The sequence below is a fragment of the Oncorhynchus nerka genome, linkage group LG18, assembly GCF_034236695.1.
Source record: "Oncorhynchus nerka isolate Pitt River linkage group LG18, Oner_Uvic_2.0, whole genome shotgun sequence".
Lineage (NCBI taxonomy): Eukaryota > Metazoa > Chordata > Actinopteri > Salmoniformes > Salmonidae > Oncorhynchus > Oncorhynchus nerka.
In genome coordinates this window covers 10740276-10757998 of record NC_088413.1, presented here as the reverse complement: position 1 = coordinate 10757998, position 17723 = coordinate 10740276, and the positions used below count along the sequence as shown (strand labels likewise).

Here is a 17723-nt window from a genome sequence, read left to right as displayed (position 1 = left end):
GACTTGATTTAACATTGGTCGGACAATTCAGCCGTGGTTGGATGTTCTCATGTGAAAGACTCTCGTCCGCGGAGCTACAACCGAGATAGTAGAGCTGCGCATCGATTTGACTGGTGTCGTAACGCAGCCGTGTCCCTTCCTCTGACTGCCATCGTCCTCACAGAGCCCAGCCTAACTTCTCCTTGCCGGCAACACTACAGCAGCTCCTCGGAGTGAAGCCGCTTTTTGAGCGTCAAACCAGCAGACTAATCCAACTAACATATAACCATCACCCTGATTCCTCTGTCCCCTTTTGTTAAATATCATAATATTATCGGTCGTACACAATATCATCATATAGCGTAACGACCCTGGGTTTATAAGCGTGGATAGCGACTCTGCTTGAGTATGCTTTTGGGGCACAGTCGATAGCGCGCTGGACTTTGGGCTAGAAGGTCCGAGGGTTCGAGTCCTGCTCCCTGCCTGTTTCATTACGTCATATTTTACTCTCGTTATATTTCTGTGGTACAGAAATGATCTGACAGTTCCAAACTCCATCAGAAGCTTTTCTAAAATGTATTCAAGTAGTTTAATCCATTTTATTCAAGTAGTATAATTGCCATTTGCAAGGACCTGTTAAAAGTAATATATTGGAATTATTCTTTGGAGCTCTCTCACATATAGTAGGTCTACATAGCACACAGAGGTAGACAGTATAACAGTCACACGGAACAAATAAAACCTGTATAAAATCCTCTATGACGTCCTTTATTTTCTTTGTGTTCAGGTTGTTTCCGCTGCACATCGCTGTTAGACACAGCGCTTCTTGTCTGTCTATAGGCTGTCTCGTCGTTGTTATTGACGACACTTATGACGTTTTTAGTCTCACAACGGATTCTGAGGACCCCCTTTTATTATAGTGCTGTGATAATACAAACATACAGCCTCCTTAATATCTAAACATATTATTTGAAAGACTGAAGACGGAGAGTTCTGCATGAAAGATGTATTTTATTATCGTCAGTGACATGGCACACAACCATTGGTTGATGCAATGTGGCGTGTCAATTGTAGGCGGCCTCGTAGGATTTCAATGGGCTGGTCTGCAGAGGAGCTCAGCATTTCTTCCGAATCTCTCTCCCCTCAGCTATATGCAGGTGTGTAAGGGGGTGTAGTTCACAATGGGAGCCGAGACTATCGCACGGTGGCAGTAGAGAGACGCCGATGAAGTGTGTGTCAGTCATGCTGGTGGCTGGCAGCGACGGCAGAGCAGAGCGTGACATGCCAGTGTTTTTTCCTGAGGGGATGTGTTTTCTTGGTCTTGGATCCACGGAGTGATGGCAGAATGTTCCATTTATTCTATGGATATTTCCTTCCCGTCTTATTTCTGCCACCATGGCATGATCCAGAGCAGGGCGGTGTAACTGGGTGATTCAAAATCACGGTTATAGTGATCGGAAGAGACACGGAGGATTTTGCAACAAGTGCAAGTAGGAAAACCGTCATTACACCTTTCCCCTTCATAATCAACGCAGTTCTCTCTGGTAGTGTTCAAGCCTCAGCAGCAGTCAATCGGAGGGTTTCTGGCTGATTTTTTTCTTCTGATGATGATGATTGGCAGCTCCGTTATGGTTTCTTCGGACAGCCCAGTGTCAGTGAGTAGAGACACAGTGCTGGTTTTATAGTGACTTGTATTTCCATTCACTTACAAAAGTGAGACGCATTTCTCCAGTAGATTAGTAGTATGCTTCGACCGGATAGGTCAACTTACTGTCTACTATTTTCTATCCAGTACAGCTTGGTTTTACAGTGACTGACTTGATTTAACATTGGTCGGACAATTCAGCCGTGGTTGGATGTTCTCATGTGAAAGACTCTCGTCCGCGGAGCTACAACCGAGATAGTAGAGCTGCGCATCGATTTGACTGGTGTCGTAACGCAGCCGTGTCCCTTCCTCTGACTGCCATCGTCCTCACAGAGCCCAGCCTAACTTCTCCTTGCCGGCAACACTACAGCAGCTCCTCGGAGTGAAGCCGCTTTTTGAGCGTCAAACCAGCAGACTAATCCAACTAACATATAACCATCACCCTGATTCCTCTGTCCCCTTTTGTTAAATATCATAATATTATCGGTCGTACACAATATCATCATATAGCGTAACGACCCTGGGTTTATAAGCGTGGATAGCGACTCTGCTTGAGTATGCTTTTGGGGCACAGTCGATAGCGCGCTGGACTTTGGGCTAGAAGGTCCGAGGGTTCGAGTCCTGCTCCTGCCTGTTTCATTACGTCATATTTTACTCTCGTTATATTTCTGTGGTACAGAAATGATCTGACAGTTCCAAACTCCATCAGAAGCTTTTCTAAAATGTATTCAAGTAGTTTAATCCATTTTATTCAAGTAGTATAATTGCCATTTGCAAGGACCTGTTAAAAGTAATATATTGGAATTATTCTTTGGAGCTCTCTCACATATAGTAGGTCTACATAGCACACAGAGGTAGACAGTATAACAGTCACACGGAACAAATAAAACCTGTATAAAATCCTCTATGACGTCCTTTATTTTCTTTGTGTTCAGGTTGTTTCCGCTGCACATCGCTGTTAGACACTGCGCTTCTTGTCTGTCTATAGGCTGTCTCGTCGTTGTTATTGACGACACTTATGACGTTTTTAGTCTCACAACGGATTCTGAGGACCCCTTTTATTATAGTGCTGTGATAATACAAACATACAGCCTCCTTAATATCTAAACATATTATTTGAAAGACTGAAGACGGAGAGTTCTGCATGAAAGATGTATTTTATTATCGTCAGTGACATGGCACACAACCATTGGTTGATGCAATGTGGCGTGTCAATTGTAGGCGGCCTCGTAGGATTTCAATGGGCTGGTCTGCAGAGGAGCTCAGCATTTCTTCCGAATCTCTCTCCCCTCAGCTATATGCAGGTGTGTAAGGGGGTGTAGTTCACAATGGGAGCCGAGACTATCGCACGGTGGCAGTAGAGAGACGCCGATGAAGTGTGTGTCAGTCATGCTGGTGGCTGGCAGCGACGGCAGAGCAGAGCGTGACATGCCAGTGTTTTTTCCTGAGGGGATGTGTTTTCTTGGTCTTGGATCCACGGAGTGATGGCAGAATGTTCCATTTATTCTATGGATATTTCCTTCCCGTCTTATTTCTGCCACCATGGCATGATCCAGAGCAGGGCGGTGTAACTGGGTGATTCAAAATCACGGTTATAGTGATCGGAAGAGACACGGAGGATTTTGCAACAAGTGCAAGTAGGAAAACCGTCATTACACCTTTCCCCTTCATAATCAACGCAGTTCTCTCTGGTAGTGTTCAAGCCTCAGCAGCAGTCAATCGGAGGGTTTCTGGCTGATTTTTTTCTTCTGATGATGATGATTGGCAGCTCCGTTATGGTTTCTTCGGACAGCCCAGTGTCAGTGAGTAGAGACACAGTGCTGGTTTTATAGTGACTTGTATTTCCATTCACTTACAAAAGTGAGACGCATTTCTCCAGTAGATTAGTAGTATGCTTCGACCGGGTAGGTCAACTTACTGTCTACTATTTTCTATCCAGTACAGCTTGGTTTTACAGTGACTGACTTGATTTAACATTGGTCGGACAATTCAGCCGTGGTTGGATGTTCTCATGTGAAAGACTCTCGTCCGCGGAGCTACAACCGAGATTAGTAGAGCTGCGCATCGATTTGACTGGTGTCGTAACGCAGCCGTGTCCCTTCCTCTGACTGCCATCGTCCTCACAGAGCCCAGCCTAACTTCTCCTTGCCGGCAACACTACAGCAGCTCCTCGGAGTGAAGCCGCTTTTTGAGCGTCAAACCATCAGACTAATCCAACTAACATATAACCATCACCCTGATTCCTCTGTCCCCTTTTGTTAAATATCATAATATCATCGGTCGTACACAATATCATCATATAGCGTAACGACCCTGGGTTTATAAGCGTGGATAGCGACTCTGCTTGAGTATGCTTTTGGGGCACAGTCGATAGCGCGCTGGACTTTGGGCTAGAAGGTCCGAGGGTTCGAGTCCTGCTCCCTGCCTGTTTCATTACGTCATATTTTACTCTCGTTATATTTCTGTGGTACAGAAATGATCTGACAGTTCCAAACTCCATCAGAAGCTTTTCTAAAATTTATTCAAGTAGTTTAATCCATTTTATTCAAGTAGTATAATTGCCATTTGCAAGGACCTGTTAAAAGTAATATATTGGAATTATTCTTTGGAGCTCTCTCACATATAGTAGGTCTACATAGCACACAGAGGTAGACAGTATAACAGTCACACGGAACAAATAAAACCTGTATAAAATCCTCTATGACGTCCTTTATTTTCTTTGTGTTCAGGTTGTTTCCGCTGCACATCGCTGTTAGACACTGCGCTTCTTGTCTGTCTATAGTTCTGTCTCGTCGTTGTTATTGACGAGACGCAGGGACGTCGCTAGGCCTATTTTAGCGGGGGCTTTTGCTTTGTTCTTGCGTATTGTGCAGTGGATAATTAAAATACCTGTATGCCTATGGATGTGCATCTAGCCGATCAGTGTATGGACCAAAACACTTGGTGTACATATTAGTTCAGAACCTGGGTATGAACCACAGCTCTCATAGCCAGTTGTATCAACTTCAAAACAGCCTGAAGGACATTAACGAAGCCTATGGATTGAGTAGAATATAATATAACGTTGTGCCAAGGATGCAAGTCGTATATACATGTAGGTATTACCATGCATGAGATCCCCACATTGTAGCCTGTACATTTAATATGTTCACTGCTCATGTACTCTTCCTTAGCAAATACAGGTGCCGTTTAGGTATGAATGTCTTTGAGATGGTTTTTCAGTCATATCCAATACCAGGTGTACCAAATTACAGTCTTTGAATGACTCTGTGTCTGCATGTATGTATTACAGTTATACACTTCAACAGTGTTTACCAGTCTTGGTCCTGGGACATCAGTGGTTACACATTGTAACTAATAGACTAGAAAGAGGATTTAACTAGTTAAAAGGCTGATTTCTATTTAATGTATACAGAAATATATATATATTTTTTAAACAGTACACTACACTTCCTATGCATCATGTAAATAGGCTAAAACCAGTTCATCTCAATATCTAATGCCCTTCATCTGCATTGATCTGATAAACACAATTAGGTGTAGTAGTTCATAAAATGAGACTTAAAAATTGCCCAATAGTAGAGAAAGTGAAACTCTTTGAAAGTTCATTATACAAAATGTTAAAAAATACATAATACATGCATTATAAATACAAGTTCAATCTGTACTTCAATGCACATCTATCTTGTACTTCAATGCACATCTATCTTGTACTTCAATGCACATCTATCTTGTACTTCAATGCACATCTATCTTGTACTTCAATGCACATCTATCTTGTACTTCAATGCACATCTATCTTGTACTTCAATGCACATCTATCTTGTACTTCAATGCACATCTATCTTGTACTTCAATGCACATCTATCTTGTACTTCAATGCACATCTATCTTGTACTTCAATGCACATCTATCTTGTACTTCAATGCACATCTATCTTGTACTTCAATGCACATCTATCTTGTACTTCAATGCACATCTATCTTGTACTTCAATGCACATCTATCTTGTACTTCAATGCACATCTATCTTGTACTTCAATGCACATCTATCTTGTACTTCAATGCACATCTATCTTGTACTTCAATGCACATCTATCTTGTGTGCATTATAAAACAGGAAGAAAGAGGTGGACAGAGGTGTAAAAGACAAAGGGAACGAGGTAAGAACAGAGGAGCAGGGAAGACAGCATGTGATTAATGAATCACAGTGCTACCCTAATATTCTGCTACCCTAATTCTCTCAGTTCATCACTTTTACATCATGGTGTCTCCTAACCAGCCTTGGGCTCCCAGTCGGCCCAAAGGTTATCTTAAGAGCGGGTGAGGTGGCATCCTCTCTCACATCAAAACATACCTGCAGACAAGAGAACCGATGGAGAGAGATAGCATGTTTAAGCCTTGTGTTTTTCATAATCGTTCAGGTGAAATGCAAAAAAACTGAACTTGGATCATTAACTCTGGGACTACTACATCTCTATCTGTATTTCAATGTAAAGCATCTTTAATAATACTTCCTGTATAATATAAACTGACCTGGGATCATTAACTCTGGGACTACTACATCTCTATCTGTATTTCAATGTAAAGCATCTCTTTAATAATACTTCCTGTTGACCTGACCAAGTGACCTCTCACCTCTGATCATGCTGTGCCCTCTATGAAGCCAGTTCAGATGCGGGCGGGGTTCACCGACACAGCTGATATAACCTAGATCAGGGCTGCCCAACCCTCTTCCTGGAGATCGACCCTCCCGTGGGTTCAGTCCAACCCTAATTTAACACACCCGATTCTACTAAGTAGCTGCTCAACAAGACCTTAACTAGCTGAATCAGATGTGCTAAATTAGGGTTGGATTAAAAACCTACAGGACAGTAGATCTCCAGGAAGAGGGTTGGACTGAAAACCTACAGCACAGTAGATCTCCAGGAAGAGGGTTGGTCTAAAAACCTACAGGACAGTAGATCTCCAGGAAGAGGGTTGGTCTAAAAACCTACAGGACAGTAGATCTCCAGGAAGAGGGTTGGACTGAAAACCTACAGGACAGTAGATCTCCAGGAAGAGGGTTGGACTGTAAACCTACAGGACAGTAGATCTCCAGGAAGAGGGTTGGACTGAAAACCTACAGAACAGTAGATCTCCAGGAAGAGGGTTGGACTGAAAACCTACAGGACAGTAGATCTCCAGGAAGAGGGTTGGACTGAAAACCTACAGGACAGTAGATCTCCAGGAAGAGGGTTGGACTGTAAACCTACAGGACAGTAGATCTCCAGGAAGAGGGTTGGACTGAAAACCTACAGGACAGTAGATCTCCAGGAAGAGGGTTGGACTGAAAACCTACAGGACAGTAGATCTCCAGGAAGAGGGTTGGACAGCCCTGGCCTAGAGGATTGAGGGATGAAGTGAAGGACATACTCATTGTTATTGAGGAAATAAGGTAGTTAAAAGACACAGTGTTCAACGGGAATCTGTGTGTGTGGCCTCACCTGGTGTCCACACTAAGTGGCTGCAGAGTACTTTATGCTGAAAAACATGCAGACACAAGAGGACAAACAATATAGCTTAGTTATAGAAATAATTGAGTGTCTTGCTGTTCTCCATGGTTGGCCCTCTTTTTGTGACTATTTGAAGGTCGGAAAGGAGCCAGTTATATACCTGAGCCTGCATATCACAATCCATCAATCAGATTGATACATGAGTGTGGGTTATAGGGTATCTAATAGTTCCATTTTTTTTCTTCAATATGGGTGACTTAAAATAGACTTGTTTTTATACAGACATCACACCCTCACCTGAGAAGTAGAAATCAAAGGGAGAAAATAGTGATTTTAATAACTGCAGTTGACATATGTAACTGGTGTGAAATGGCTAGTTAGCGGTGCTTGTTGGTAGCTTTTCAAATCTGTGACATCACTCAGACCTTGAGGTAGTCGTTTTCTCTGCAAGGGCCTCGGCTTTTGTGGAGCGATGGGTAATGGTGCTTTGAAGGTGACCGTTGTCGATGTGTGCAGAGGGTCCCTGGTTCGAGCCCAGGTCGGGGCGAGGAGAGGGACGGAAGCCAAACTGTTACACATAGCTAAGTAAATGGAAGAATACTCTTATTGCAATGTGGATGGCTCTTAAAAGAGCCTTTGGTTGTGCATAGTGTAGTCTATGGTGTTGCCAGGGTACAGCAGAGGTAGATGGTGAAGATCTCACGCACACAGATTGCCTCTCTTGCTGCGTTGTTGGACCCCATCTTTGAAACATCCTGCAGAGCAGCAGACCTCCTCTGGGACACGGCGGCGAGCTGCAGATCCCCTCCTGCAGAGCAGCAGACCTCCTCTGGGACACGGCGGCAAGCTGCAAATCCCCTCCTGGTCCTCGTGTCCATCCTCATGAAGTTATGCAGGACACAGGTAGCCTTCACACAACCTGAATTCCTCCAGGAGGCAGTCCCAGATGACCCTGGTCACCCAACCTTGCAGTGAGTGCCCTAAACAGTAACTGTAGGCAATCGTTTTGAAGGAATCTCCAGTTGCAAGGTATCTATAAGAATATGGAAGATAATGTCATTATTAAGACTTGTACATCACCAGGTCATTGTGTATTACGAAAGTATAATATCCCTTATAACAAATCATGAGAACATTGGATTGATAGATGCATGTGCACACATATGTGCATGTGTAGCATGTGACAATAACAAGATCATATCAAGGATAGCATCACAAATGAATACATAAATAGCACTTGAAGCTTGATGAGTTGAAACACAAAAATGTGTCCCCCCCCCATTTGAGTCCCCAGGACTGAGAACCACTGCTCTTCATTGGGACCTACTCATCTGCAGACAGACTTTCACAGCCCTCTGTATCTGAAGACAGAAAACCTCACAAGAAACAGACTTCATTATGCTCAAATTAGACCGCACTGAATAGCATGTTACTATTATCTCGGTTCTCTCCTCTATGGCTGTTAGCTAGCTACCTACAAATGCAGTTGACGTTTTTCTTATAAATACCAAGGTAGCTAGCTAATATGACGTTAGGTTGCTGGTGATATTTAATTCACATAGCTAACTATACCGTATGTAAAGTTGGCTAGCTAGCTATGTTAGCAGCTCATTTGAGTTAGCCTGCACTGTAAACGTAGCTAGTTAGCAAACAATACATCTGTTGTTTTTTTTACATTTTTGAAATGTACTTACTTACTTGAATAGAATCTCCCAGCCATGTGGACGATTGGAAACAGGGCGTTTTAGAGCATATTACTATTTACCCTCCAATAACCACAACTCCACGCAATGTTGAATTCTTGACTGCTATATGCCGCCATATTCTCCCAGCACGACCACAAGTGAGTCACTCTTAGCGGCACCCGGAAATGTATCGCCTACTCGACCAATGAGATGAGGGAGTGTGATGACAGGTAAAGTCCTCCCGACCAATCATATGCTCGCAGGAAACGCTGCGTTCTCGAAATGGTAAATCTCGAGTTCAAGTTGAGGACCGGATAAAGAAATTACATTCAGGAACAAGAATTGGCAACGTCACTTTTTATTTTTAGATAACTAGTATTTAACTTTTGCTATTCTTATCTAACATGAGCTACCATAAGGGATATGAACGTGTAGTTTCCCAACAAGCCTTTCATTCTAATAGTCATACCATATTCTTGATATTCAACAGATGCACAACCTTTGGCAGGGGAAAAAAACTCAGTTGAGAGAGTACAAGTAAGAGATAATGAATGCCACCAGACAATAAGTAAGTAAGTATCGTGGAACCATGTATTATCGGCAGATTCAACAGCGTTTAAGAAATATATTACCGTCAACCGTGTTATCTTGTGATCAAGCCATCAATGTTTTATGATTGTTGGTCTCGTACAAATGTTAGCTAACGGGTTAGCAATTAGCATGTTTGACAATTCAGTGGAAATACTACTATCAGCTTTTTGATAAATACGTCCTATATTATCGGCCACCTTACTATTTTGTTCAATTACAAGATATATCCGTTTAATTTTGTTCAAAAAAGAGACACCAACCTTGTATCCGTGTGTTTACGAGATAGTTAGCAAGCCTTCCGGTTAAAAACAAAAAAAACACGTCATCGCCTAATTTGCACAATTGGCCATGTTCATATAATTGTGATGTATGCTGTAGGAGAGCGGAAGAAAGTTAATTTGTAATTCTAAATATATTTAGGGTGTTTTTTTTATACTCACTTTTTGTCTCTCCTAGATTTACATGCCAGCATGGAACAGTGTTTCAGCGATAGCTAATGCCATGGTGGCCTCAGCCTTAAAAAAAAAAAACATATATGGCAGCTTGTTTTGGGTGGAACTGTTATAAGGCTTTGCCTTTTGAGGATGTTTTTGAGTTGTCGTGGTTTTTTTGGGGGGGCATATACAATACAGGCAGTATGCCTGTGTATTATCTCAAATAAACGGCTTCAACTATTCCGAGTTTTCGTTAATTCGAATCTGGTATCAGGATAAATATGACAATGAGTCACCGATTTGTATACTATTTATTTTTTAAATTAGCTAAGCAATAAGTGGTAAATGCAATATTCGTATATCTGGGCTCTCTGTCCCACCTCGTAGGGCAAACAGAGAACTGACTTGTTCTTGACAAAGATATTATAAATATACTCTTGACAGAATTAGTTCCTGCTTCCGAGCCGGCCTGTCAGAGTAGAGACTGGGCGTGGTTTAGACTCACCCAGCCTATCGTTGATTGTTGTCATACGAGTTGGTACCAGCCCCCGGGCGCTCCAGTTGATAGATGTAACTGTTTCTGTGAAGAATATCTATGCGCTCATGCTCGATAGACGTTTTCTCGCACCTGGCTCCTGTTATCTAACAAAATACCGTTTGTTCTCGCAATATTACGTTCTGAATGTGGCCCCCCCCAACTCATTGCACAGTTCCTGTCTTCATGTTATTCTGTATTTTTCCATCATGAGAAAGGCCCATGACCCTGAAACTGTTAACAATGTTTCAAAGTCAGCTATGTTGCAACACATACATCTACACAAGCCAACAGCAGATAATATTCAATCACATATATGGTAACGGGCTATAGTGCATAACACAGAATCTCACAAAACCAGCCTTTGAATTCAGAGTTTGATTCCCACTCCTTTCTGTATTTTTGAGTGTACAGTTTAGACTGAGACAAGATGAGCTAGCCAGCTAGGAAAAGACTCGTCGCAAGGTGAAGACTCGTCGCAAGGAGAAGACTCGTCGCAAGGAGAAGACTCGTCGCAAGGTGAAGACTCGTGGCAAGGTGAAGACTCGTCGCAAGGAGAAGACTCGTCGCAAGGAGAAGACTCGTCGCAAGGTCGCAAGAAGACTCGTCGCAAGGAGAAGACTCTTCGCAAGGTCGCAAGGAGAAGACTTGTCGCAAGGAGAAGACTCGTCGCAAGGAGAAGACTCGTCGCAAGGTGAAGACTCGTCGCAAGGAGAAGACTCGTCGCAAGGAGAAGACTCGTCGCAAGGTGAAGAATCGTCGCAAGGTGAAGACTCGTCGCAAGGAGGAGACTCGTCGCAAGGAGAAGACTCGTCGCAAGGTGAAGACTCGTCGCAAGGTGAAGACTCGTCGCAAGGTGAAGACTCTACGCAAGGAGAAGACTCTACGCAAGGAGAAGACTCTACGCAAGGAGAAGACTCTACGCAAGGGGAAGACTCTACGCAAGGAGAAGACTCTACGCAAGGAGAAGACTCTACGCAAGGAGAAGACTCTACGCAAGGGGAAGACTATACGCAAGGAGAAGACTCTACGCAAGGAGAAGACTACACAAGGAGATGACTCGACACGAGAGGATTCGACAGGTAGGTAATTGACACAAGGAGGAGACTCGTCGCAAGGACAGGACTCGTCGCAAGCACATGACTCGTTAGATAGTCTTCTCCTTGTGTAGATTACCTAACGGAGAGGACGCGAAAGGTAGGTAATCGACACAAGTAGAAGAATCGTCGCAAGGACAGGAGTCGACATAAGGAGAGGACTCGACAGGTAGGTAATTGACACAAGGAGAAGACTCGTCGCAAGGACAGGACCCGACATAAGGAGAGGACTCGACAGGTAGGTAATCAACAAGTAGAAGAATCGTCACAAGGACAGGACTCGTCACAAGGAGAGGATTTGACAGGTAAGTTATTGACACAAGGAGGAGACTCGTTGCAAGGACAGGACTCGTCGCAAGCACAGGACTCGTCAGATAAGTAATCGACACAAGGAGAAGACTTGTCGCAAGGAGAAGACTACACGGAGAGAACTCGACACGAGAGGACTCGACAGGTAGGTAATTGACACAAGGAGAAGACTCGTCGCAAGGACAGGTCTCGTCACAAGGAGAGGATTCGACAGGTAGGTTTTTGACACGAGGAGACTTGTTGCAAGGACAGGACTCGTCGCAAGCACAGGACTCGTCAGATAGTCTTCTCCTTGTGTAGATTACCTATCTGACGAGTCCTGTGCTTGCGATGAGTCCTGTCCTTGCAATGAGTCTTCTCCTTGTGTTGATGACCTAACGGAGAGAACTCGACACGAGGACTCGACTGGTTTGTAATCAACACAAAGAGAAGACTCGTCGCAAGGTGAATACTCGTCGCAAGGTGAAGACTCGTCGCAAGGTGAAGACTCGTCGCAAGGAGAAGACTCTACGCAAGGAGAAGACCCGACTGGTAGGTAATCCACACAAGAAGACTCGTCGCAAGGAGAGGACTCGACAGGTAGGTAATCAACACAAGGAGCAGACTCGTCGCATGGAGAAGATTCTACGCAAGGAGAAGATTCTACGCAAGGAGAAGACTCTACGCAAGGAGAAGACTCTACGCAAGGAGAAGACTCTAGGCAAGGACAGGAATCGACACAAGGAGAGGACTCGACAGGTAGGTAATCGACACAAGTAGAAAGCTCTTCACAAGGACAGGACTCGACATAAGGAGAGGACTCGACAGGTAGGTTATTGACACGAGGAGACTCGTTGCAAGGACAGGACTCGTCAGATAGTCCTCTCCTTGTTTAGATTACCTAACGGAGAGAACTCGACACGAGGACTCGACTGGTAGGTAATCCACACAAGACTCGTCACAAGGAGAGGACGCGACACGTAGGTAATCTACACAAGGAGAAGACTCTACGCAAGGAGAAGACTCTACGCAAGGAGAACACTCTACGCAAGGAAAAGACTCTACGCAAGGAAAAGACTCTACGCAAGGAGAAGACTCTACGCAAGGAGAAGACTCTACGCAAGGAGAAGACTCTACGCAAGGACAGGAATGGACACTAGGAGAGGACTCAACAGGTAGGTAATCGACACAAGGAGATGACTCGACGCAAGAGGACTCGACAGGTAGGTAATCGACACAAGGAGAAGACTCGTCGCAAGGAGAAGACTCGTCGCAAGGAGGAGACTCAACACAAGGAGAAGACTCATCTCTTAGATATCATTCTCACACCAAACTGATACAAACTGACACCACATCCACTTTTTCCAATTAATTTAGAAGCCAACTATCACTGACATGTGTAGGCCTATGTGAGGCGATCCCAAATCCCGAGTTTCGGCTCGATAGGTCATTTGGAGCCCGAGCAGCGACCTTAATTGGTGCTGAAAATGCACATTTTCCGGCGTTGCTACGGGGTCCTTGAATGAGATATCGGACAGAAACGTTGGGGTCAGTCTCTATGGGCCAAGGCGGTTTCAATGCACCTAGTCTTGCGACTCTGGGACTTTTCTAAATGTCGTCATTTTCATGTCAAAATGATTTTAAGTTATTGCAAATGTACGAGGCTGTTTCTCGGTCTGAGGCACTTCCGGTTGGCACAGGAAGCTTAAAGTAAACACATATCCTCATTGGGTTGGGCTTTTACAGAATCCTAGGTTTAAAGTCTTTATGTTAAGAATTGACTGATTTACACAGGGTTGAATGCAGTGTTTATCATAATCTTCAGGTTGTTTATATCAAAACACCTTTAGGGGGAATTTAATCAACACAGGTAGAGCTCATAGTGGCCTGATGGACTATCATTGAAGACAGGTTCATAAGACATTCATAACCCACATAGGCTTCAGGTTGAATTTAGGGGAGCAGGTCATGTATTCCTATGGGGAGAGAAGTCATTGCAAACTGTTTGATGTAAACACCTTCTTTTAACTGTTAAGGGTTAATGCCACACGGTCAAGGTTAGGCTTGCACAGATCGGGAGGACCTTAGGAGCACCCCTGCGGTTGACTTTTCCTTCTCACCCTAACGGCTACGCCGCTGTCCCCCAGGAGCACCTGAAATTTAGGGCCAGGCTTCATTTTGGGCCTACTTTTTTGAACGGTCGCTGCGCTCAGACCGAGTGAGCTACGGTCAAGTGGGGCATCTCGTTGAACTCTGCACGGCCTAGAGACTAGGTTGATGCCATTTGTTTCCCTGTCTGTGATGATTTCAGCCTGTCTGTGTAAGTTTCTAGTACAACTTGTGCTTCCAGAACAGCAGGAATACAGACTACAGCAGGTCTTTATTGTTTATTTCACTTTTGTTTATTATCTACTTCACTTGCTTATGTTAACGTATGTTTCCCATGCCAATTTTTAACAACCGTGAAGGACAGTAAACACAGTGAAGGTTCAACACTTACAAATTAAGTGACGCAGACCAAATCCAAACCTTAAAAAAAGCACAACACAAAGAATTACTCAAATAATAATTTAATTAAACATCACAAATACAAACAAAATCACAAATACAAACCTTGACATTATAAAGAATCACACCGAAATAGAAAATAGAACAAGACAGTTAAAGAGTAAATTACACACTATTCACACTTTCGAAATCTGTACAAGCACACACACCAAAATAGAAAACCACACCAAACAAAATCAGAACAGTGTAAGACGGTCTTTAACAGTCTGCGGGAAGAGGAAGTCTCATTGTTGGTTGGCTCCCCTTCCTTCTAGCTGCATCGGGGCTCCCCTTCCGTCTAGCTGCATCGGGGCTCCCCTTCCGTCTAGCTGCATCGGGGCTCCCCTTCCGTTTAGCTACATCGGGGCTCCCCTTCCTTCTAGCTGCATCGGGGCTCCCCTTCCGTCTAGCTGCATCGGGGCTCCCCTTCCGTCTAGCTGCATCGGGGCTCCCCTTCCGTCTAGCTGCATCGGGGCTCCCCTTCCGTCTAGCTGCATCGGGGCTCCCCTTCCGTCTAGCTGCATCGGGGCTCCCCTCTTTCCTTGTTTGCCTTCTCCTGCAGCTTTCTCCTCCTTGAGGCAATGGCTTTTTTGAGTCTGACTGTTTGAATTCAACTGAAAATAAGAATTTGTTCTTAACTGACTTGCCTAGTTAAATAAAGGTAAAATATATAACTAGGCAAGTCAGTTAAGAACAAATTCTTATTTTCAATGACGGCCTAGGAACAGTGGGTTAACTGCCTGTTCATGGGCAGAACGGCAGATTTGTACCTTGTCAGCTCGGGGGTTTGAACTTGCAACCTGACGGTTACTAGTCCAACGCTCTAACCACTAGGCTACCCTGCCGCTCTAATGTGACAATGGGGGAGTTGAGGGCCGACTTGCTCTTCACTTCGAGGGGTAAGACAAGCAGGGGGCTGACGGTCAGCACCATGCGGCGCCTGAGGATCGTCTGCTTCCTCTTTTGGGGTAAGTTCCAGCTGAGGCTTGGTCACCTTGGAGGGTCTCTTCTGACAGAGCAAACACAATAAATTAGATATATCTCAAAATTCACACTTGACTGTTACATAGTTTACAAGTACATTTGGATAATCAAAAATATCCTGTCGTAATAGCTGATCTGAACTGGAGGTTGTATGGCCGCCTGTCCCTCATCTTCCTCCTCCTCCTCCTCTTCTTTCCTGACAGTCTCCACAATATCCAAATCGGTCTCAAGTGGGATGGCAGGGATCGATGCCCTCAATGCCGCCAGCCTCTCCATCGTCAGCCGTCTCCTAAGGTCCTCTAAAACCCGTCTCCTCTGTGTGGGAGTCTATATGCCGGTCTGCTGAGATGTGTGGAGCGTCCTGTCACTGGACAATGCTACCGCCTGACATTGACACGGCCCGACTGCCAATTACAAAGGGAGCAACCCTGTTCCTCACATGGCTGAAGCCAATCACAACCTTATAGCAAAGTGGACATGAGCGCACTGGAGCCATCTATACTGTTCTATACTATTGAAAAGTGAAATAAGAGTAAATGAGTAAAAAACACAATCCCTGAAAGAACAATGCTTCAGGCTGCTTAATAGATACTTGTAAACACACGAGACCACTCCTCACCACTCTAGAATCTCCTCTTCATCACTCCCTGAACTCCTCTTAATAGATACTTATAAACACACATGAGACCATTCTAGAATCTTTCCCTGAACTCTTCCTCTGCTTGTCAGCAAAAAGTGAAAAGCAGTCTATCAGAAAAGATCACTCTTCTCATTAAAAACACTCCCCCAAGTTGACCTCGGCACAGTCTAGAGATTATGGTAATGCCATTGCAGGCTCTGTGTGTCTTTAAGCACCGCACTGTGTCACTCCATCCTTGATGTGTGTGTGAGAGAGATTTTCTTTTTACATCTGTTGGGGGAAATGACTGATTTACAGTTCATGAGGGTTGCCTAATAACACATATGAAGTTTTGAAAAGATCTGACCTTTTTAACCCTTCAAAACAGCCTCTATGACCCCAATTTAAGGCACTTCCGGTTGACACAGGAAGTTGAAAGTGAACACATTTCCTCCTTGGGGTTGGCTCTTACCGAATTTTGAGTTTTAAGTCTTTACGTTAATTCTTTGGGCTGAAATCCAGTTAACGGAATTGATATGACAAAACAAACTACGAGTTGTAGTAGCCTATTCAATTGGCCCAGCGTTGTCCAGGTTTGGCCGGTGTATGCCGTCATTGTAAATAAGAATTTGTTGACTAGTTAAATTAATCGGACTTGTCTAGTTAAATAAAGGTTAAATAAATCAAAACTCATCTATGGAGGTCAAAACAACCACTCAGTCAAGCTATTTTTGACTGTGATTTCAGTATGTGTATGTCGTATGCATCAATATGTGTAACACTTACTGTTATTAAGAAAAACGTTTCTCCCACGTCCTATTACCACAGATAGAACAATGGGTTCATTATTAACGTCTCTGTTACTGTAGCTACTAGAGGTGTGTCGAGTAGTCAGACAAAACGAGGATCGTAACTGATATGGGCAATTTTCTGGATACGATTATGATCCAAGTCTTTTTTTGTAATAATATGTGATCGGAATAAACTTCTTTCTTTTTTTTCGGGTGCCAGGGAAAAATCTCTCAATCATGTGCGTGATATAAAATCAATCACCTGGCTAGTTTGTATGTCTGGAAAGAGGAGGGCGGGGCTGTAGGTTGATCCTGCTGCTCTGATTGGATAGAGTGAAGCTGTAGTTCTTCCTCCGCTGGCTTCATCATTTCATCCAATCTCTTTTCCTGGCGTGTTTCTGGTCTGATCATAGTGTTATCATTTAGATATCTGCTGCCTGCTACTGTGACAAATTACAAATACGAGTATGGCCATGTCAGCACACCCCGAGTAGCTACTACTGTGTCTTTTTGTTGAGTAAGTAGTAGGCTACTGTTTCTCCTCCATATCTGTTGGTCGTATGCCACCCTGTGGTCAATGGTGGAATCATATTTTACTGAGAGCAGAAAACAAGCGTGATGAAACTATTCCTACAACGTCTGGAACGCTACAAAACACCAGAAATAAGTGGTGTCTTTCGGTTGGCTGTGTGCACGAATGTGATTTCAGCATTTTGGTACATCTCCCTACTTGTGTGTAACCAGACGGACATTTAGAGAACATATTCAATGTGTATATAATTTCTACCGTGTTGCATGATGGGAAAACAATCGGTCCGTGATATAATATAGTAATACAAAATGTATTGCTTTTTCTTCACCTTGTCCGCAATTGTATTCGTAAACGACATTAAATGCGTCAACAGTTACATTTACATTTAAGTCATTTAGCAGACGCTCTTATCCAGAGCGACTTACAAATTGGTGCTTTCACCTTAAGACATCCAGTGGAACAGCCACTTTACAATAGTGCATCTAGGTCTTTTAAGGGGGGG

The 17723-nt window shown here is 43.8% G+C and overlaps 2 long non-coding RNA genes across 4 annotated transcripts; one reads left to right on the top strand and one right to left on the bottom strand.

Annotated features, from left to right (window-relative positions):
• Positions 1–5203: 5203 nt before the first annotated feature.
• LOC135561749 (uncharacterized) lies at positions 5204–9694 on the bottom strand. 3 transcript variants are annotated; one of them, XR_010459631.1, is made up of 2 exons: positions 9655–9694; positions 5204–8151 (listed from the first exon to the last, which is right to left on the bottom strand). It is a non-coding gene; the product is annotated as an uncharacterized LOC135561749 (long non-coding RNA). The 3 variants fall into 3 exon arrangements; XR_010459630.1 differs by lacking the exon at positions 9655–9694 and adding an exon at positions 8813–9237; XR_010459629.1 differs by lacking the exon at positions 9655–9694 and adding an exon at positions 8817–9237.
• On the top strand, positions 9045–16538 carry LOC135561750 (uncharacterized). Its single transcript, XR_010459632.1, has 3 exons — positions 9045–9371; positions 10778–15263; positions 15483–16538. It is a non-coding gene; the product is annotated as an uncharacterized LOC135561750 (long non-coding RNA).
• Positions 16539–17723: the final 1185 nt, after the last annotated feature.